At 35.4% G+C, this 22799-nt stretch overlaps 1 protein-coding gene across 8 annotated transcripts in view; it reads left to right on the top strand.

Annotated features, from left to right (window-relative positions):
• Nucleotides 1-22799, top strand: part of CACNA2D1 (calcium voltage-gated channel auxiliary subunit alpha2delta 1) — a 496257-nt gene that overhangs the window by 316407 nt on the left and 157051 nt on the right. The window lies entirely within an intron of this gene.

The following is a 22799-nucleotide window of genomic DNA, read 5'->3' on the forward strand; positions in this document are numbered from 1 at the left end:
AAACAACCTGGGTTAAATTAAATTTCAAATTTAAATTTTAGTAGTATTTCCTTTGGCAAATTTATTAACTTTATGGGCTAGCATTTTGCTCACCTGTAAAATGGGGATAAGATTACTAACCGAAAAGTTCATTTGAGGGTAAAGTAAGTTAGTATATTTGAGTTTGCATAAGAGTGCCAGGCTCATAGTAAGCATTATGTAAATGTTTGCTGTTATTATTAATTACAATTAAAGTTTATTTACACAAAAAGGATTAAATACAAGGACTAATATAAAAAATTAGCCTTAATTTTTTGGATTCATTCTGAGATTGTTGTTTAAAAGGGCATCTTTAAGTACATGTCTCATTCTTTCCATAATATAAATGTCATCTTCTGTCAAATTATTTTATTCATTCTTTTTGTTTCACCTTTTTAATATTTTTAAAAGTACATGTTGTTTTTATCGTATCAAGTTTTTAAAGATATTAAACATACGATTTTTCTCTATAATAGAAACAATGGTGTATATAAGTAGTTTCTGATGTTACATGAAATTAAACGTAATCTGACTTTTTTACAACTCACCCTATTAATTCCAAGTCCTTTTAGGAATTACTGGGATGTAGGTTCAGTTTTGTTCTTTTTATTTTTTACTTTGTCTATTGCATTTTTTTTCAAGAATTATTTTTGATGTTTGCAATTAAATTTTGCAACTATTATAACAACAATTAATCAGATAATACTGAGCTGTATGGTTGTGTTTCTCATGTTTTTTAAAAACTATTTCATCCATTTTATTTCCTTTTGAAATTATCACCTGTTGTTGTCGGGTATGTCAACAGGATGATAATCTTATTACTCTACAATTATATCTTTCTTTTGAATTCACTTTAGAAGAACAAACTGGCTGGATATAGAAGTTTTGAGTCAAAACATTTGTATGTCAGTACTCTGGCTATCATGTCACTGTTATCTGATCTGTAGTACTATGTTGAACAAACTTGAGGCCAACTTGAGTGTTTTTAATTTGTTAGCAAGCATTCATGATTGTGTTTCTGTTTTGTTGCCAATAGTGATTATCCAGAAATCCTCAAACTTTCCATTAAATTCCCAAGGAAGGATATCATAACTTTGTCCAGGGAGGGGGAATTCCCCCCCCACCCCGCCCCAGCTCTTCTTGAGTTCTTTTGGCTGGTCTAATAATTGACACAAGACAGATGAAAAGATTAATTAAAAAAATTAATTTGTATGCATGTAAGTCATAAAAATGGGACCCCCCCAAACTGTCCAGAGCAGGCCAATTATATATCATGTTTAGACAAAGAAACAACTATTTGAAGAGATGTAACAAAACAAGGGGGCTTGTGTTTGGGGTAGCAGACTAATGAAGTAACAAACTTTGTCTATACAGCTTGCTTAGCCTTGAATTCCCTAACTTTGGTGATAGGGATGCTTCTATCCTCCTGGTATAGGGAGGGTACCTTCACATGGGAGATTTATTTCCCACTTTTAGGGAGAAAAAGGGGCATCAGAGTTTGTTTTTTTTTTTAATCATTTATTTTCCATTGGTTGTTTCTCACATAACTTTATTCAAAATAATCAATATGCCATTGAGGTGCATTTTGCGGTCGGTTGCCCTGGGCCCCAACAACCTCACACACTTAAAAACAGATTTCTTTCTCTTTCTAAAAGCCACGTACGACAGTAGCAGAAATTTTAATAGTGCATGCGTATTTAAGATAGAAGATGAAAGTATCCAGCTGTAACACCTACTGAAGCTAATCATGACTAACAGTTTGGGGCACAGTCCTATAAAATGTATATTTAAATGTGAACACTAACTAATGAAATAACCCAAATGGGATTTTTCATATTGCTTTTCAACTTGCTTCCTCCTTCCCCCACCCACTTCACTTATAGTAGAGACTTTTTGTTCTTGTCGTTGTTGAACTATTAAAAAGCTGAAAGTAGAGAGGAGGAAGGTATCTCTTCAGGAGTAGTTTACCCAGGAATATCAAAACAAACTAACTTTGCTTAATTTTTCAATGGGCTGATGTTTAAGAAATCAATGAAAAATGCATTTTTTCCCTAGATAATTAGAACCTAAAATATTTAGAACCTAATTCACCAGTCTAGTAAATTATAATATCTCATTTATTTACTCTAACTTTGCTCAATAATTTTGAAGAAAGAGAAATTGAAGCTGAGTCTTTAATGAAAGGCAACATCATTGGTAAGAAATGGGATCAAATTTCATATAAATTCTAATGGTAAACTTTATACTTTTAAGTACTACAATACATAAAATTTCTTTTCTTTTTTAAACATCTCTATTGGAGTATAATTGCTTTACAATGGTGTGTTAGTTTCTGCTTTATAACAAAAGTGAATCAGTTATATATATACATACGTCCCCGTATCTCTTCTCTCTTGCATCTCCCTCCCTCCCACCCTCCCTATCCCACCCCTCTAGGTGGTCACAAAGCACCGAGCTGATCTCCCTGTGCTATGTGGCTACTTCCCACTAACTATCTATTTTAGGTTTGGTAGTGTATATATGTCCATACCACTCTCTCACTTTGTCCCAGCTTACCCTTCCCCCTCCCCATGTTCTCAAGTCCATTCTCTAGTAGGTCTGTGTCTTTATTCCCATCTTGCCCCTAGGTTCTTCATGACCATTTTTTTTTTTTTTTTACGATTCCATATACATGTGTTAGCATACAGTATTTGTTTTTCTCTTTCTGACTTCCTTCACTCTGTATGACAGACTCTAGGTCCATCCACCTCACTACAAATAACTCAATTTCGTTTCTTTTTATGGCTGAGTAATATTCCATTGTATATATGTGCCACATCTTCTTTATCCATTCATCTGTTCACGGACACTTAGGTTGCTTCCATGTCCTGGCTATTGTAAATAGAGCTGCAATGAACATTGTGGTACATGACTCTTTTTGAATTATGGTTTTCTCAGGGTATGTGCCCAGTAGTAGGATTGCTGAGTCATATAGTAGTTCTATTTTTAGTTTTTTAAGGAACCTCCATAGTGTTCTCCATAGTGGCTGTATCAATTTACATTCCCACCAACAGTGCAAGAGGGTTCCCTTTTCTCCACACCCTCTCCAGCATTTATTGTTTCTAGATTTTTTGATGATGGCCATTCTGACCGGTGTGAGATGATATCTCATTGTAGTTTTGATTTGCATTTCTCTAATGATTAATGATGTTGAGCATTCTTTCATGTGTCTGTTGGCAATCTGTATATCTTCTTTGGAGAAATGTCTATTTAGGTCTTCTGCCCATTTTTGGATTGGGTTGTTTGTTTTTTTGTTATTGAGCTGCATGAGCTGCTTGTAAATTTGGAGATTAATCCTTTGTCAGTTGCTTCATTTGCAAATATTTTCTCCCATTCTGAGGGTTGTCTTTTCATCTTGTTTATGGTTTCCTTTGCTGTGCAAAAGCTTTTAAGTTTCATTAAGTCTCATTTGTTTATTTTTGTTTTTATTTCCATTACTCTAGGAGGTGGGTCAAAAAGGATCTTGCTGTGATTTATGTCATAGAGTGTTCTGCCTATGTTTTCCTCTAAGACTTTGATAGTGTCTGGCCTTACATTTAGGTCTTTAATCCATTTTGAGTTTATTTTTATGTATGGTGTTAGGGAGTGTTCTAATTTCATTCTTTTACATTTAGCTGTCCAGTTTTCCCAGAACCACTTATTGAAGAGGCTGTCTTTTCTCCACTGTATATTCCTGCCTCCTTTATCAAAGATAAGGTGATCATCTGTGCGTGGGTTTATCTCTGGGCTTTCTATCCTGTTCCATTGATCTATATTTCTGTTTTTGTGCCAGTACCATACTGTCTTGATTACTGTAGCTTTGTAGTGTAGTCTAAAGTCAGGGAACCTGATTCCTCCAGCTCCGTTTTTCTTTCTCAAGATTCCTTTGGCTATTCGGGGTCTTTTGTGTTTCCATACAAATTGTGAAATTTTTTATTCTAGTCCTGTGAAAAATGCCAGTGGTAGTTTGATAGGGATTGCATTGAATCTGTAGATTGCTTTAGGTAGTATAGTCATTTTCACAATGTTGATTCTTCCAATCCAAGAACATGGTATATCTCTCCATCTATTTGTATCACCTTTAATTTCTTTCATCAGTGTCTTAAAGTTTTCTGCATGCAGGTCTTTTGTCTCCCTAGGTAGGTTTATTCCTAGATATTTTATTCTTTTTGTTGCAGTGGTAAATGGGAGTGTTTTCTTACTTTCACTTTCTGATTTTTCATTACTGTATAGGAATGCAAGAGATTTCTGTGCATTAATTTTGTATCCTGCTACTTTACCAAATTCATTGATTAGCTCTAGTAGTTTTCTGGTAGCATCTTTAGGAGTCTCTATGTATAGTATCATGTCATCTGCAAACAGTGACAGCTTTACTTCTTCTTTTCCAATTTGGATTCCTTTTATTTCTTTTTGTTCTCTGATTGCTGTGGCTAAAACTTCCAAAACTATGTTGAGTAATAGTGATGAGAGTGGGCAACCTTGTCTTGTTCCTGATCTTAGTGGAAATGGTTTCAGTTTTTCACCGTTGAGGACGATGTTGGCTGTGGGTTTGTCATATATGGCCTTTATTATGTTGAGGAAAGTTCCCTCTATGCCTACTTTCTGGAGGGTTTTTATCATAAATGGGTGTTGAATTTTGTCAAAAGCTTTCTCTGCATCTTTTGAGATGATCATATGGTTTTTCTCCTTCAGTTTGTTAATATGGTGTATCACATTGATTGATTTGCATATATTGAAGAATCCTTGCATTCCTGGGATAAACCCCACTTGATCGTGGTGTATGATCCTTTTAATGTGCTGTTGGATTCTGTTTGCTAGTATTTTGTTAAGGATTTTTGCATCTATGTTCATCAGTGATATTGGCCTGTAGTTTTCTTTCTTTATGACATCTTTGTCTGGTTTTGGTATCAGGGTGATGGTGGCCTCGTAGAATGAGATTGGGAGTGTTCCTTCCTCTGCTATATTTTGGAAGAGTTTGAGAAGGATAGGTCTTAGCTCTTCTCTAAATATTTGATAGAATTCGCCTGTGAAGCCATCTGGTCCTGGGCTTTTGTTTGTTGGAAGATTTTTGATCACAGTTTCAATTTCATTACTTGTGACTGGTCTGTTCATATTTTCTATTTCTTCCTGGTTCAGTCTCGGAAGGTTGTGCATTTCTAAGAATTTGTCCATTTCTTCCGGGTTGTCCATTTTATTTGCATATAGTTGCTTGTAGTAATCTGTCATGATCCTTTGTATTTCTGCAGTGTCAGTTGTTACTTCTTCTTTTTCATTTCTAATTCTATTGAGTTGAGTCTTCTCCCTTGTTTTCTTGATGAGTCTGGCTAATGGTTTATCAATTTTGTTTATCCTCTCAGAGAACCAGCCTTTAGTTTTATTCATCTTTGCTGTCGTTTCCTTCATTTCTTTTTCATTTATTTCTGATCTGATCTTTATGATTTCTTTCCTTCTGCTAACTGGGTTTTTTTTGTTCTTCTTTCTCTAATTGCTTTAAGTGTAAGGTTAGGTTGTTTGAGATGTTTCTTATTTCTTGAGGTAGGATTGTATTGCTATAAACTTCGCTCTTAGAACTGCTTTTGCTGCATCCCATAGGTTTTGGGTTGTCGTGTTTTCATTGTCATTTGTTTCTAGGTATTTTTTGATTTCCTCTTTGATTTCTTCAGTGATCTCTTGGTTATTAAATAGTGTATTTTTTAGCCTCCATGTGGTTGTATTTTTTACAGATTTTTTCCTGTAATTGATATCTAGTCTCATAGCGTTGTGGTCAGAAAAGATACTTGATACGATTTCAATTTTATTAAATTTACCAAGGCTTGATTTGTGACCCAAGATATGAGCTATCCTGGAGAATGTTCCATGAGCACTTGAGAAGAATGTGTATTCTGTTGTTTTTGGATGGAATGTCCTATAAATATCAATTAAGTCCATCTTGTTTAATGTGTCATTTAAAGCTTGTGTTTCCTTATTTATTTTCATTTTGGATGATCTGTCCATTGGTGAAAGTGGAGTGTTAAAGTCCCCTACTATGATTGTGTTACTGTCGATTTCCCCTTTTATGGCTGTTAGTATTTGCCTTGTGTATTGAGGTGCTCCTATGTTGGGTGCATAAATATTTACCATTGTTATATCTTCTTCTTGGATTGATCCCTTGATCATTATATAGTGTCCTACTTTGTCTCTTGTAATAGTCTTCGTTTTAAAGTCTGTTTTGTCTGATATGAAAATTGCTACTCCCGCTTTCTTTTGATTTCCCTTTGCATGGAATATCTTTTTCCATCCCCTCACTTTCAGTCTGTATGTGTCCCTAGGTCTGAAGTGGGTCTCTTGTAGACAGCATATATATGGGTCTTGTTTTTGTATCGATTCAGCCAGTCTGTGTCTTTTTTTTTTTTTAAACTATCTCATTTTTTTTTTAATATTACTTTATTTATTTATTTATTTTTATTTTATGGCTGTGTTGGGTCTTTGTTTCTGTGCGAGGGCTTTCTCTAGTTGTGGCAAGCGGGGGCCACTCTTCATCACGGTGCGCGGACCTCTCACTATCGCGGCCTCTCTTGTCGTGGAGCACAGGCTCCAGACGCGCAGGCTCAGTAATTGTGGCTCACAGGCCCAGTTGCTCCGCGGCATGTGGGATCCTCCCAGACCAGGGCCCGAACCCGTGTCATCTGCATTGGCAGGCAGATTCTCAACCACTGCGCCATCAGGGAAGCCCCAGTATGTGTCTTTTGGTTGGAGCATTTAATCCATTTACATTTAAGGTAATTATCGATATGTATGTTCCTATTACCGTTTTCTTAATTGTTTTGGGTTTGTTATTGTAGGTCTTTTCCTTCTCTTGTGTTTCTTGCCTAGAGATGTTCCTTTAGCATTTGTTGTAAAGCTGGTTTGGTGGTACTGAATTCTCTTAGCTTTTGCTTCTATGTAAAGGTTTTCATTTCTCCGTCAAATCTGAATGAGATCCTTGCTGGGTAGAGTAATCTTGGTTGTAGGTTTTTCTCCTTCATCACTTTAAATATGTCTTGCCACTCCCTTCTGGCTTGCAGAGTTTCTGCTGAAAGATCAGCTGTTAACCTTATGGGGATTCCCTTGTGTGTTATTTGTTGTTTTTCCCTTGCTGCTTTTTTTTTTTAATTTTTTATTTATTATTTATTTATTATTTTTATTTTTGGCTGTGTTGGGTCTTTGTTTCTGTGTGAGGGCTTTCTCCAGTTGCGGCGAGTGGGGGCCACTCTTCATCGCGGTGCGCGGGCCTCTCACTATCACGGCCTCTCTTGTTGCGGAGCACAGGCTCCAGACACGCAGGCTCAGTAGTTGTGGCTCACGGGCCCAGTTGCTCTGCGGCATGTGGGATCCTCCCAGACCAGGGTTCGAACCCGTGTCCCCTGCATTGGCAGGCAGACTCTCAACCACTGCGCCACCAGGGAAGCCCCTCCCTTGCTGCCTTTAATATTTTTTCTTTGCATTTAATTTTTGATAGTTTGATTAATATGTATCTTGGTGTGTTTCTCCTTGTATTTATCCTGTATGGGACTCTCTGTGTTTCCTGGACTTGATTAACTATTTCCTTTCCCATATTAAGGAAGTTTTGAACTGTAATCTCTTGAAATATTTTCTCAGTTCCTTTGTTTTTCTCTTCTTCTTCTGGGACCCCTATAATTCGAATGTTGATGCATTTAATGTTGTCCCTGAGGTCTCTGAGACTCTCCTCAATTCTTTTCATTCTTTTTTCTTTATTCTGCTCTGCAGTTGTTATTTCCACTATTTTATCTTCCAGGTCACTTATCCGTTCTTTTGCCTTAGTTATTCTGCTATTGATCCTTTCTAGAGAATTTTTAATTTCATTTATTGTGCTGTTCATCACTGTTTGCTCTTTAGTTCTTCTAGTTCCTTGTTAAACGTTTCTTGTATTTTCTCCATTCTATTTCCAAGATTTTGGATCATCTTTACTATCATTATTCTGAATTATTTTTCAAGTAGACTGCCTATTCTTCATTTGTTAGGTCTGGTGGGTTTTTGCCTTGCTCCTTCATCTGCTGTTTGTTTCTCTGTCTTCTCATTTTGCTTAACTTACTGTGTTTGGGGTCTCCTTTTCGCAGGCTGCAGGTGCATAGTTCCCGTTGTTTTTGGTGTCTGTCCCCAGTGGCTAAGATTGGTTCAGTGGGTTGTGTAGGCTTCCTGGTGGAGGGGACTAGTGCCTGTGTTCTGGTGGATGAGGCTGGATCTTATCTTTCTGGTGGGCAGGTCCACGTCTGGTGGTGAGTTTTGGGGCATCTGTGGCCTTATTATGATTTTAGGCAGCCTCTCTGCTAATGGATGGGGTTGTGTTCCTGTCTTGCTAGTTGTTTAGCATAGGGTGTCCAGCACTGTAGCTTGCTGGCCATTGAGTGGAGCTGGGTCTTGGCATTTAGATGGAGATCTCTGGGGAACTTTCACCGTTTGATATTACATGGAGCTGGGAGGTCTCTTGTGGACCAGTGTCCTGAACTTGGCTCTCCCACCTCAGAGGCACAGCCCTTATGCCTGGCTGGAGCACCAAGAGCCTGTCATCCACATGGCTGAGAATAAAAGGGAGAAAAAAAAGAAAGAAAGAAAGAAGAAAATAAAATAGTTATTAAAATAAAAAAATAATTAGTAAAATTTTTTTAAAAGTAATTAAAAAACAAAGAAAGAAAGAAAGAAGAGAGCAACCAAACCAAAAAACAAATCCACCAATGATAACAAGTGCTAAACACTATACTAAAAAAAAAACAACAGAAAAAAAAGGACAGACAGAACCCTAGGACAAATGGTAAAAGCAAAGCTATACAGACAAAATCACACACAGAAGCATACAAATACACACTCACAAAAAGAGAAAAAGGGAAAAAAATATATATTTCATTGCTCCCAAAGTCCACCTCCTCACTTTGGGATGATTCATTGTGTATTCAGGTATTCCACAGATGCAGGGTACATCAAGTTGATTGTGGAGATTTAATCCGCTGCTCCTGAGGCTGCTGGGAGAGATTTCCCTTTCTCTTCTTTGTTCTCACAGCTCCCCGGGTTCAGCTTTGGATTTGGACCCGCCTCTGTGTGTAGGTTGCCTGAGGGCATCTGTTCTTCGCTCAGACAGGACGGGGGTAAAGGAGCAGCTGCTTCGGGGGCTCTGGCTCACTCAGGCTGGGGGAGGGAGGGGTACGGGTGCGGGGCAAGCCTGCGGCGGCAGAGGCCAACGTGACGTTGCACCAGCCTGAGGCGCGCCATGCGTTCCCCCCAGGGAAGTTGTCCCTGGATCACGGGAGCCTGGCAGTGGCGGGCTGCACAGGTTCCTGGGAGTGGCGCTGTGGATAGTGACCTGTGCTTGCACACAGGCTTCTTGGTGGCGGCAGCAGCAGCCTTAGCGTCTCATGCCCGTCTCTGGGGTCCGCGCTGATAGTCGCGACTCGCGCTGTCTCTGGAGCTCCTTTAAGCGACGCTGTTAATCTCCTCTCCTCACGCACCAGGAAACAAAGAGGCGAGAAAAAGTCTCTTGCCTCTTCAGCAGCTGCAGACTTTTTCCCGGTCTTCCCTCCCAGCCAGCTGTGGGGCGCTAACCCCTTCAGGCTGTGTTCACGCCGCCAACTCCAGGCCTCTCCCTGCGATCCTACCGAAGCCCGAGCCTCAGCTCCCAGCCCCGCCCGCCCTGGCGGCTGAGCAGACAAGCCTGTCGGGCTGGTGAGTGCTGCTCGGCGCCGAGCCTCCGTGCGGGAATCTCTCCGCTTTGCCCTCCGCACCCCTGTGGCCGCGCTCTCCTCCGTGGCTCCGAAGCTTCCCCCCTCTGCCACCCACAGTCTCTGCCCGCGAAGGGGCTTCCTAGTGCGTGGAAACCTTTCCTCCTTCACGGCTCCCTCCCACTGGTGCAGGTCCCGTCCCTATTCTTTTGTCTCTGTTATTTCTTTTTTCTTTTGCCCTACCCAGGTACATGGGGAGTTTCTTGCCTTTTGGGAGGTCTGAGGTCTTCTGCCAGCGTTCAGTGGGTGTTCTGTAGGAGTTGTTCCACATGTGGATGTATTTTTGATGTATTTGTGAGGAGGAAGGTGATCTGCACGTCTTACTCTTCCACCATCTTGAAGCTCCTCCTCAGATAAAATTTCTGATATTTTACTTTTGAGTTAATTTTGACTCAGGTATATTGCTTGGGAGCCAGGAATGTCCACAGGAGTTAGTATAAGATACTTACTTTGTATGAGAATCTTCAGTTTCTTATTTCTCTTTCTCTTTATTTTTTTTTTTTTCTCATTGAAATCACGTTCATGAAAGTCTTCATCTATTTTATGCTGGAACAGACATAAAATATGACACATAAAGTAAATCTGAGCATGTTTTTTTCAGATTGGTGTCACATAGTATACACATCTTTTTTTCTGTATCCTACAGAAGAGTCTTGACTTGGTGTAAATGTTTTTCTTTCTAATTTAGAATAAACTGTAATATTTACAAAGGATGATTTTAATAGTCTCAGAGAATAAAAAGTATTGCTTTGATTACTTTGAAAATCAATAAGATAAAATATTGAAATAGATGTTTTCAGAAGTTGTAAGACACTTTGGTATGTGGCGTAATTTAAAAAAACAAAGGAAAAGAAGCTCTGTCTTTGGATTATTTATTTAGTCCCATTTATGTTAATATTCGCTTCTTCTTCCTTGCTGAGATCTCATCAGTAAGCCTCTGACCTTACCTGGCCTGTGCCACTTTAAAATTCATATCCAGTGTTTCGGGCTGTGTGGGTAAATGACACAGGAGTAAAATCAGAAATGTCAACAAGATCTTGAACAGTTAATAATTACCAGCATTTTTCGTGCAGCTCATCAGAATATATCAGATATCCAGGATCGTTCTAGGTTTCTGAATTTAATAAATGGGAAAGCATACTCTCATTGAAGGCGTAACTGAAGGAAACAGCCTCTTCTTTTACTCAGTTTGTGTCTCTGCATTCTCATAGATACCTTGTGTTCTAATTTTACAAAGGTGATTACTTTCAAAAGTCTCTTGAATTCAAATGTGATTATTTTTGCTCCATGATGTATTTAAAGTTTTCAAATAGTATATTTAATTAAAATCCTATCTGAAAGTTTCTACTTTTGAGGATTTCACTGGTTGGTACTTTTATTTCAGAGAGCACCCAAACCACACTTAATTTTCAGATCTAATTTATCTGTTTAAGAGTATAAAAAAACGAGCAATGAACTCAGTAAAAATGGCTGAATATTCTGACTTAATTTGTTTTAATCACAGAACTTTATTAATTTGTTAAGCACTTTATATTCTAGTATAGGGAATGTCTTCATAGAATTTTTTTGTCATTTGTCATTAGAAGTTTATGTTGATATTTATTTGTAGAATTATTATAGTTATAAAAGAATATGCTAAGAGAAAATAATAAGGAACCCCAACTTGCATAACTTTCAGGTACTAGATACTTTTGGCCTTACACTTAAGCTTGTAATGTAAGCAAGGCAATTTATAATTTCTATTTTAGAAATTAAAAATGAACATACTTCTATCACAAAGGTACATTGATTTTGCTGAAAGAAGACAGGAAAATTTTCAGGAGTTGTATTAATATCCTTGGAGGTCTCATATGCCTTAACAAAAATACTTGCTTTTTATAAATTGAATTGTCTATAATACTGTATTGTAATTTATCATTTTTTTTAATTGAGGTATAGCTAATATACAATATTATATACAGTATAGTGTACAGTATAGTGATTCACAATTTTTAAAGGTTATACTCCATTTATAGTTATTATAAAATATTGCCATTGTTCCCTGTGCTGTATAATATATCCTTGTAGCTTATTTATTTTATAAATAGTGGTTTGTATCCCTTAATCCCCTACCCCTATCTTTCCTCTCTCAATGTTCGTTTGTTTTATTATAGAAAATATAGCTACTGTACCTCAAATGATGTTAGTATAGAAATTATAGAGGAAAAAGCTGCTTGGCCTTTGCTGATTGATTATGTGATAATCCTTCATAAGCAATTAATCTATTCCAAGACATGGCCACTATTGAATTAGAGAGTGCCAATAGTTTACATTTACTGTTTTAAAGAACAGTTTATAATGGGAATATAGCACTGAACAAATAGATAAAAACCCCTGTACTCATGGAGCTTACATTCTGATGGAAATAGGGCGTAACATAAACAAATAAACAATTAAAATAATGGGATATATTGTAGCATAATAAATGTTTGAGGTAAAAATAAAATAGGGAAGGGTTGTAGGTAGTTCCTGGGTTAGGAGTTGGGGAGTTGATATTCAAAATATGTGCATAAGGAAGGCTTTGTGGATAAGACAGCATTGTGGCAAAAGTCTATAGTTGGTGAGCATGAGAGTCATGAAATCATTGAGTAAGAAGGTTGCAGGCAGAGGTAACCGAAAGTACCAAGATCCTGAGCCCGGAGCATAGTGGGTGCATAAAGAGCAGGAAGGCCATGTGGGCAGAGCTGAGGGAGAAGCTGAGGGCAGCAGCAGAGGCCTCCTTTTGTACAGCCTTGTGGATAATTACAGTTGATTTTTACTTTGAGATTGTCTAAGTCAATTTGGGCTGCTGTAACAAAATACCATAGACAGGGTGGCTTAAACAACAGATATTTAATTTTACAGCTCTGGACCCTGGGAAGTCCAAGATTAAGGTGTTGGGAAGATTTGACTCCTGGTGAGGGCTCGCTTCCTGTTTTGCAGATGGCTGCCATCTTGCTATGTACTCACATGACCTCTTCTTTGTACACATGCAGAGAGAGTGAAATCTGATATTTTCCCCTCTTTTTATATGGATAGCAATCTGATTATGAAGGCAGGACAGTAATTCCACTACTGAGGTGCTACCCTCATGACCTCATCTGTGCCTAATTACCTTCCAAAGTCCCCATTTCCTAATACCATCACATTGGGGGTTAGGGGTTCAAAATATGAATTTTGTGAAAACTCAAACATTAAGTCCATAACAGAGATGGAAGGGGACTTTGTTTTTTTGAAGGAGAATTACATAATCTGCCTTACTTTCATTAAGAAGTGGATACTGGATACTTTGTTGAGAACAGACAAAAAAGGCAAGAACACGGAGGAGGGATGATGGGGCCTTGGATCAAGGTTGTAGCCCAGGGAAGTATTCCTATTAAAATGTGTATATTTTTGAGGTCTAGATTCTTCCTTTAATTTTATATGATGAAGACATTCTGTTCAGTTAACTCAATTATCTGAAAGTACCGTGACATAAAATTTAATCCTCAAACTTTATAAAAGCACTTTTAATTGACAGCTAATGAGCTAAGATAAAATTACTGAGATCTTTAAAAAGTAGTGAATCAATTCAAACTACAGTTCAGTAGAATATCAAAAGGGTCTCTATGTCTTTCTCTACAACTTTTAAATTTTCTTTTCAAGTTAAAGGAATTTCATGCAAGTTAGTTTCCTTCCGATCATTCAGTGATACAAGGAACAGGGGGTAGTAAACCTAGAGGAAAACAGAAGGAAAATATGCAGAGAAATTTCTTCATTTTTCCTGTTTACATAAATCTTTACACATTGGTGCAAATTGTTGAACTCCTTTTTTGGGTGTGCCTGGCATATTTCCTGTGATAGACTTCTGGTGTGGTATTTACATCTCAGTATGTACATTGTAGTGTTTTAGCTGTTGTTTTTTATATAAAACAAATAATTTTGAGTTAATGCCATGCTCTATTTCTTTGAAGTAAAAATATTAATTGGGTTGTTCCACTTACCAGAATCTTGGTTGAAATAGCATGTTTTCCTGCTGAACATCTTGAGATTTTTAAAATTGCTTTTGACATAAATGCAACATTAAAATGCTTTTTTCTCACTATAAAGGAAACACATGATGATTTTATGAAATACAGACTAGTGTGAAGGAAAAAAATCTTGATACTATACCTGTGTATATGTTCATTCAATATATTAATAGCAAGTATATAGCAAACTAAACAAATATACAAATACTGAAACACTACAAAGTTTATACCTGAGCTTTTAACTTACCAGGAAGCTTTATCATATATTTAATAACACTTTTGGAGAATAATATTTTAATATTATATGTTCCAAACTAATTTACATTTAGATTGTTACCATTTTGTCATGGTGAATAAATAAATCTCTGCATTTCTCATTATCACCTTAAGATAAAATACAAAAACTGGTATTAAGAGGTCAAAAAGCTATTGATAAGTTTCCTTGATCTCGTAGGTTAGTACCAATTTAGATCATACCTTCAATGAATTAGTGCCTTTCTAACTCCACCTTTGTCAGCCCCAATATTATAATGTTTTATCGATTGGGTAGATTATTGATAATATGTTGGAATAGTTTACTGCTAATTTTTTTTTGCAGCTTTAATATCATACGTTTCTTTTTTCTGCACTGGGTTCCTATGCTGTGTGAAATAAAATAGTAGGGCACTATGAAATGTAGCAGCAGTTTGTCTGAGGGATGATAGCAAACTCCTTTAGAAATTACCCTGATTTTCCCACATGCCAGATCTTTCATAACGTATATTGTAGAGTTTTCACGTTTACCTCAATAGCCTGAATTTAATGAGTATGTTTAATTGAACTTTGATAAATATGCAAATTTAAAATTTCAAAATAGCAAATGTGTTAAAGTATACTTTAGCAGTAAAATCACAAGCTTTAAAAAAATTGTCATGGCTGTTGAAAATGAGAGAAAACTATTAAAAGTAAGAAGTATAACTCCAGATAAAATGGAGATTAAAATCATAAAAGGGCATTTTGTACAATTTTACAATAAAGGTTATAATGTGTAAGAAGAGTGGATGGTTTATTATAAAATATAAATAATCAAATCAACTCAATGTTAGGTCAGTAATCATAGAATAAATTGGAAACATATTTATATTTCTGGCCAAAGAAAGTACCTCATGCTGAGTCATTTCTATAAAATTTTCAAATAAATACTTTCAAGTTTTAAAAATTTTACAAGAACACATAAAAATATGAAAAGTTAATTAACTCATATTACTTCTTTTATAACAAAGATATAACACAAAAGAGGGAATAAAAAGAAAACCATAGGCCAATTTCACTTTACAAATAATGTTGAAAAATTAAAAAGAAAACATTTGCCAAGTGAAGCATCAATGAAAGAATAATGCCTGATAACAAAATAACTGACTTAATAATTGAGTAGTTTAGATGTCTAATAATGCTTTTATATTCTATATCAATTGATGCAAATTAAGCATTCACCTATTTTTTTCCAGTTTTATTGAGATATAATTGACATACAGCACTGTATAATTTTAAGGTGTACAATATAATAATTTGACTTTTACATACACCATGAAATGATTGCCACAATAGATTTAGTGAACATCCATCATCTAATATAGATTTAGTATTAAAGAAATAGAAAAAAAAATTTACACTCATTTTTTTAATTAAAATCTTATCAAAATACTGCTACCAACAATAAAAACTGCTCTGATGATTAAGGATGCTGAGAAATCCCACTACTTCTAACTTGTTATTTTTTTCAGAATAGTTGTTGTCTTTGCTGTTATTTATTACAAATATGAATTTGGCTTAAGATACAATAATATAAAATGTTTTTAGCATTAGTGCATTCTGAAGTTTTGTGTTAATTTTTTTTAACCAGATAATCTACCAAAAAAAGGTTTTGCAATTCTGGATGATGCAACTATAGAGTTGTGTGTTTAATGACTAAAAAGTGAATGACTTTAAAATGTTATCATGGTTATGATATTAACAAAGTAGCTTTTCTTTCTTCTTTTAAGATGCTATTTAAATGATAAAGCCTTGATTCTAAATCATGGAACCAGAAATCTGATGAGTGATAAAAAAAAGGACACTTTTAAGAAATACAATGAATTCTGTAACAAAATGGTCATCCTTTGTGTGTGTGTGTGTGTGTGTGTGTGTTTTTAAAGGATTAGCTTAACTAATTAGCATCACTCCTCATTAGGAGCAGAGCAATGAAATAGTACGAACATCATGAAAAGACATCGAGGACAGTCCTGAGGTACAAATTATAAATTTTTAGGATAGGGTAATTTGATTATGTTTAATAAGTATGAGACAAAGAGAAGCAGTTCCACTTCTGAGGGAAAGTTTGCATCTCCTTTCGTTGCTCTTCTCTGATGGTGTTTCTCTAATACATTCATGTCATAGATCACAATACAGTATTTATTTTCTGATAGGAAAATGTTGACCACAAGTAAACCCAAATGCCGAAGATACGGTATTCTTCTGATCTTACAGGTACTAGTCCTTTAATTCATTCAGAATGATAGAATAACAGACCAAATAGTAGCAACAGTTTTATGGGTTTTGTAAATTGCTATGGACTGAATTGTGTCCCACCTGGATTCTCATGTTGGAGCCTTAACCCTCAGTGTGACTTGATTATATTTGGATAGGGCCTTTAGGAGGCAATTAAGGTTAAATGAGGTCATTAGGATGGGGCCCTGATCTGGTAGGATTGGTGGTTTTATAAGAAGAGGTACACATACACACAGAGAAAAGGCCATATGAGGAGACAGCAGGAAGGCAGCTGTCTGCAAACTGGAAAGAGTGCTCTCACCAGGAACCAAATTGTTGTTCACCTTGATCTTGGACTTCTCGGCCTCTAGAACTATGAGAAAATACCTAGTCTGTAGTATTTTTGTTATGGCAACCTGAGCTGGCTAAGACACAAATTTGTTTCCAGAGAAAACTTGCTATAGGCTTAAACTCAGGTTTAAAAGAATAAATATAAAATGAGCTATGAAAAAGTTAAGTTAGATATTTCATGCTTTATACTGAAATGTATGGTTTAGAAATATCTGGCTGCTTAAATTTGGATTTGCAAGACCCTTTTTTGCATTTTAATTTAGAATCTTAATTTCTGTACTTCCCTTCACAGTGGTTGTGCTGTGGAAATCAGTTAATGCTCACCAACTCAATAGATAAATAGACTTGAATTGGAGAGACATTTAATTTGCAATTTTAGGCATATATAGCAATAATAATTAGATTGATTGTTTTCTTGGAGCATTCCCTAAGTTATAGTTCCCTAAATTCGTGGGTGCATAGGCTCTGCAGATGTAGAGCCTGAAATTTATAGTTACTGAAGCATGGTTTTGTTTGTTATTTTTTAAGAGAGGACAGAAGAATATTGTAACAACCTGACTGATTGTCCAGTCATTTGATCATGGTGTCCTGTGTCCTAGATGGTGCCAGAGTCACACTGACAAGTTTTTTGTTACTAGTCTGTGCAGATAACATTGTCCTGTGTACATTACAAAGTGATTATACTTTAGAATACTCTTCCGTGGTTGAATCTGTGAAGCATCCCAGTCCCTTATTTGAAATTTGAGAGATATCTTAGACCACAGTTATATTTAAGATTATAAAAACCCCTAGATCTCACTGAAAATAAAGTTGTAAATTAGCTCTTGAGATCGCTTCTACTGCAAGATCGACTCAGCTCTTGTATATAGACATCTATCATGGTGGTTGTATCTGTCTTCTGTATCAACTACCATGTTATTGACAACTGTTCATTCGAACATGCCATGTTTTCTCAATTCTGGTATAGGCAATAAAATTATGTCAGGATTCTTAAGTGGGGTAATGGTTTGCTGGCCAAATAAACTTGGGAAATATATTTTATAGCTCCATTTTTGGAGATTCATAGATACATTAATTAATCTTTAAAAGCTCAGAGAAATTATGCTAGGAATAAATAAAATTTAAGTTGTTTTACTGATAATTGTTCATATTTCTCTATGTAACATTAACATACTACAAACATGTATTTCATTTAATTCACATGATAACTTTATCCAGAAATTTTTATATTATTGACAAGTGGGCACAATACTTTTGATAAAATTTACAACTCATTTTGTTGTCTCTGTGAATCACCTTGTCCAAGTGTGACATGCAGTTTGTTGTAAAGATCTAAGTTTATTTTGTTAGACTCAAAATTTTTCAGTGAATGACTGGATAAAGATGACTTTCTTGGTGACAAATAATAAAATGGCCTTGGTCCCTTTTAGACATACAAACAGTCTATAAAAAAAAGTCTCAATTCCAAATTTGAGTTAGTATTAACCCCTGTCCCCCCACCCCCCTGCACCCTAGATTAGGGCTAATGGAGGCCTATGGTGGAAAAGAGGCAAAAGGAACGGGGTACTTCCTAGCTGTGTGTATTTTGCCCCCACCAAGTAGAAGTGCTAAGGGCAAGGGAGGGCAGAGAATGGTTGGTATCTGGCTGGGTGACTTTGGCAGGGCTAAGTAGATGTAATTATATTGTAAATAATTTAAACTAACTTTTTCTCTTGGGGAGAGATTTTATTTAGAAAGTTCTTACTGGGTTATCCTCTTCTGTAGTTCCTTTGACCCAGCAGACACACACCTTTTTACTATGTGAAGACTTTCTGCTACTTGTTTCCATGGCCTTGGGTGACATTTTGGATTTGTCTTCTCAGAACTACCTAAGGTACTATAGGAGAATAGTGCATCCTTCATGCTACGTGCCAGCCTTAGCAGATGCTACCAAATCGGCCAAAATTGGGGCATAAAATGTTGCATCATTCTTAATGTTTTATAGTATGTCTTGTACTATATTTCATTGCAAAGTTTATCCCATATTGTTGCGTATTTGGCCAAATATATAAGAAAGAGCCACTGGAAAGTCTTTTGTTCTTAGGAGCCTCATGAAGAATATTCGGTGAGTCCAGAGGACTTAGAAAAGTTTTTTAAGAATCTCTGTCAACATATACGGTTACTCTTGATATTGCATCGGTGTTTCTTATCTAAGATTAATGCCCATATGTAGGTCACCTAGGTCCCAGCCCTCTGTCTAGTGTATATATAACTCACTAAGGAAAATCACGGATCTTTCCGTAACTTCTCAGAGATGAAATATATTTCTCAGTGTTCTTTCTAAGGAGGGGGGCCCTCAGATATTGTATAACATGTTTATTAAACTTCTTTAATTTCTATTCATTTTTCATATTTTATTAGTAGTTGTGAAAAAATATTCTGTCAATTTTTTAAGTCTGTTACCGAACAAGAATATTCAGGGATTTGTTAAAGGTCCAGTTATTGCTATACTTTAAAAAAATTGTTTAGAAGGGGAATACAAATAAAAATTCATCATTTCTTTGTTTTTAAAAAGAAATTAAAAAGGGAACATAGAGGGAAGACATCAAAAAGAATGTGTGCACAATTCAATGCCTCTATAAATTGATAGCTGGAGATCAGAAGTGTACTTGGCTAGCTTTTTATGATGGCTATAACAAGTGACAGGCCATTCAAAGGCTGAAGAAGAGAGATAATGAAATATTAAATTAGAATAGCTTCCAAAACAGACCGACAGTACTGTTTGCAGAAAATTAAAAAGGGATTGACAATTGGAGAGAAAATAGAGGTCTGGAATTTGAGATGAGAATTTTTTAATCATCTGGCATTTTGCTTCATGGATAAGATCTTACTCAGATTTCTCCCTAGAGATAAAGAGGAATTTAAAAGATATTTCTAAAATCCAGTTATTAAAAGAGAATGATTTTAAATGGGCTAGAGATTTCAAAACTATTTTGTCTCAGATACAAAGATCGGACTTTTAAAGTATGGGGCTATGAGTTATGCTTGTATTGAGATGGAATTTAGTCAATATTTTTGTCATTAGAGCAAATCAAGTCATATACAATTTTAACCTAATGAATAATACATGATACTTAAAAAATACTGCAGGCCTTGCTAATTGTTTCAGTCTTACATAAAAATCGTTTTGTTTTTACTTGTGTCTTGCAAATGATAGCAACTGGAAGCTATGAGGAAGTTCATGAGAGGCGCCCGTGAACGTGGGGCCCTTTATTACCTTACATTCATCCAGACTGGAGCATGACTGAGGAAATGGCCCATTACTATCCTTCCAGGTCTGTGAAGACCAGTTGTTGTTCTTGTACTTTCTTGGTAGTCACTACCCATCATATAAAAAATACATCAACAATAATTATTACGTACAGAGCTTAAGTCCCCAGGAGAATTACACAAGTAGTGGAAGACTTTATTTTTGAAAGAAATGATTGTATGGGGATGGTCTCTTTCATACTGAAAGTGGCTTCTCTATTTAATCTTCATCTTTAGTAAATCAGAGGGCTTCTTTGACCCATAGAAAAACATCCTCATTCCAGAATAATTTAATTCCTTGATCCTCTTCAGTTATCAGCTCTACCCTAAAGCTGGAAAAAAACAAAAGCACCCACAAATAAATAACAAGAAAAACTGGTTTCAATCATTTTTCAATAAATATACCTGACGTTTTCCCATTTCTAGTAGAATTAATGGAAAAAAATCAATTATCCCCTGTATTTTATTTGTCAGTTATTATTTGAAGTTTCTATAGTCTCAGATTTTTAAAAAAATGTCTTTTTAATTTAAAAATGTTTTTTCTTTTTCTTCTAAATGTGAACAAGTTTTATTCAAAAATTTTACATATACATTTTAGTTATGTTTGGTATTTTGACATTACAACTCCTTTTTGTATTCCTATTACCAACTCCTATTACCTTCCTATTACCAATTCCAACTCCTGTTACCTTCAATACCAGTGTTCCAGTTCTAGGAAAAAAATTAAATAATTACCATATTTTTAAATAGAACAAATAAATAATAAAACAGCTAGACTTTTTCATCACACTTAATTCTAAAGGAGTTACAGCTTTTGAAAAATAAAATAACCCATGAAAGGGCCAAAATATTTGTCATCGATTTAAAATATAATTCAAGATAAGGATTTCTAAAGATGTTTGAGGGAAAGGAGCTTCCCACAAGTGTAATTGGTGTAATTGAATGGTAACCATCTATAATTTAAAAGATCATACAAGTGTTACATGTATAATCATTTTGATGCAGAATGCTTTTTATTTATTTTGGTTTCAGTAAAGTCAGTGATCGTATTTGTTTATTTGTATTTCACTTCCATCACATCTTGTTTTTTTAACCCAAGTCCTGTTGTTAAAATCTTCTCATAGGTGTCCAGATTTATTCAATTTATTGTCTAATATTTGTTATTTTCGAAAGGATCCTGTGGGTTGTTTTTGTACATTATTGAAAGACTTTCCAAAGTAGAAAAAGTCAGGAAGAAGTTATACAGTATATGGAGTACATTGGATAGCCTTTGAGAATGGTACCAAAAATAAAAAATTAAGGGCTAAGAATTAAAATTTAAAATTATAGAAGGAAAGTTGGTGATATGTCAGTGAATTTTTTTTTTTTTTTTTTTTTTTTTCCGCTGAGTTGGGTCTTTGTTGCTGCACGCGGGCTTTCTCTAGCTGTGGCGAGCAGGGGCTACTCTTCGTTGCAGTACTCAGGCTTCTCATTGCGGTGGCTTCTCTTGTTACAGAGCACGGGCTCTAGGTGCACGGGCTTCAGTAGTTGTGGTGCGCGGGCTCAGTAGTTGTGATGCATGGGCTTAGTCACTCTGCGGCATGTGAGATCTTCCCGGATCAGGGCTCGAACCTGTGTTCCCTGCACTGGCAGGCAGATTCTTAACCACTGAGCCACCAGGGAAGCTCTGTCAGCGAATATTTAGATAAACAGACCTTTAGTAAAATATGACAAAGTTGCCATTTGTAAGACTAATACATATCATATTTGCCTCAAAGGACTATTATGAAAATTTTAAAAACATATAAAATGATTAGACTACTCCTAGATTAATGTTAAACTAAAATCTATTTTGTATATCAGCAGGTTTTATTTTCCTAAGAAAATGTATTATTTTTGTATAAATTATTTTTCTCTAATGACAATATTGTCATCTACTGAAGTTCTTAATATGGAATTGCATACATATATACATCTTCTTTTCATTCATCAAGTTAAGAAAAATAAATGTTTTAATAAATATTAATGAATTATAGAATTAAATTTATTTTAATCCAAATTAAGTAAGTTAGAAATATTTGATAGATTAGTTTCTTTTCATAGCTCTTTGGTCAGGGTCATTATGGTATCATAGTAAGTAGCTTGGGAACATGATTTTTTTTTGCTAGTTTTGAGATACATTTTAATATTTTAATGAATAGATTGTGAATCTGAAAATTTGAATATGAAAGCATATTTACTTTAAAGATCATTAAGTTACTAATTTACAGTCTCCTTTTGTGTAATAAATTAATATATTTTAGAGTTCATAAGGTTTCAATCTTTCAAGTTCAGTTAAGTTTACTACACATACAATAATAAAAACAAAACATTCTTTTGCTACCATAAAGCCGATTCTTATGAATGAGTAGAATTTACTATACATATCTGGGATTAAGTATGTTGTACTCATAGGGCATTAAGTATATTGTTCCTATCTCTCTCAAAAAGGATGGGCTGAGGTTAGACGTGATCTCTATTTTTATGTATTCTAAAAAAGTCTGAAAATATGTATACAAAGGCCTAAATTATGACGATCTAATTGTGTAACTAGCATTAATTTATACAGCAAATATAAGAAAATCAGAATATAAAAATAAAGACAAGGCTGTTGAGTAATTGGAACTCGTGTATTTTAGTGTATTATAGTATTGTAGCAGACTATATATAGTAAAAATTATATATAGTAAACATTAAGAGTTAGGTGCAAAGACTAGTTATTAGGGCTCTATGTCACATAGTAGCATAATCATAATATTCTTTCTACCTTTCAAGAATTTCAATATGTGGCCAACCTTTTCTCTGCTCTTGATCAAAACCAGCC

Source organism: Balaenoptera musculus, chromosome 9, assembly GCF_009873245.2.
Source record: "Balaenoptera musculus isolate JJ_BM4_2016_0621 chromosome 9, mBalMus1.pri.v3, whole genome shotgun sequence".
NCBI lineage: Eukaryota > Metazoa > Chordata > Mammalia > Artiodactyla > Balaenopteridae > Balaenoptera > Balaenoptera musculus.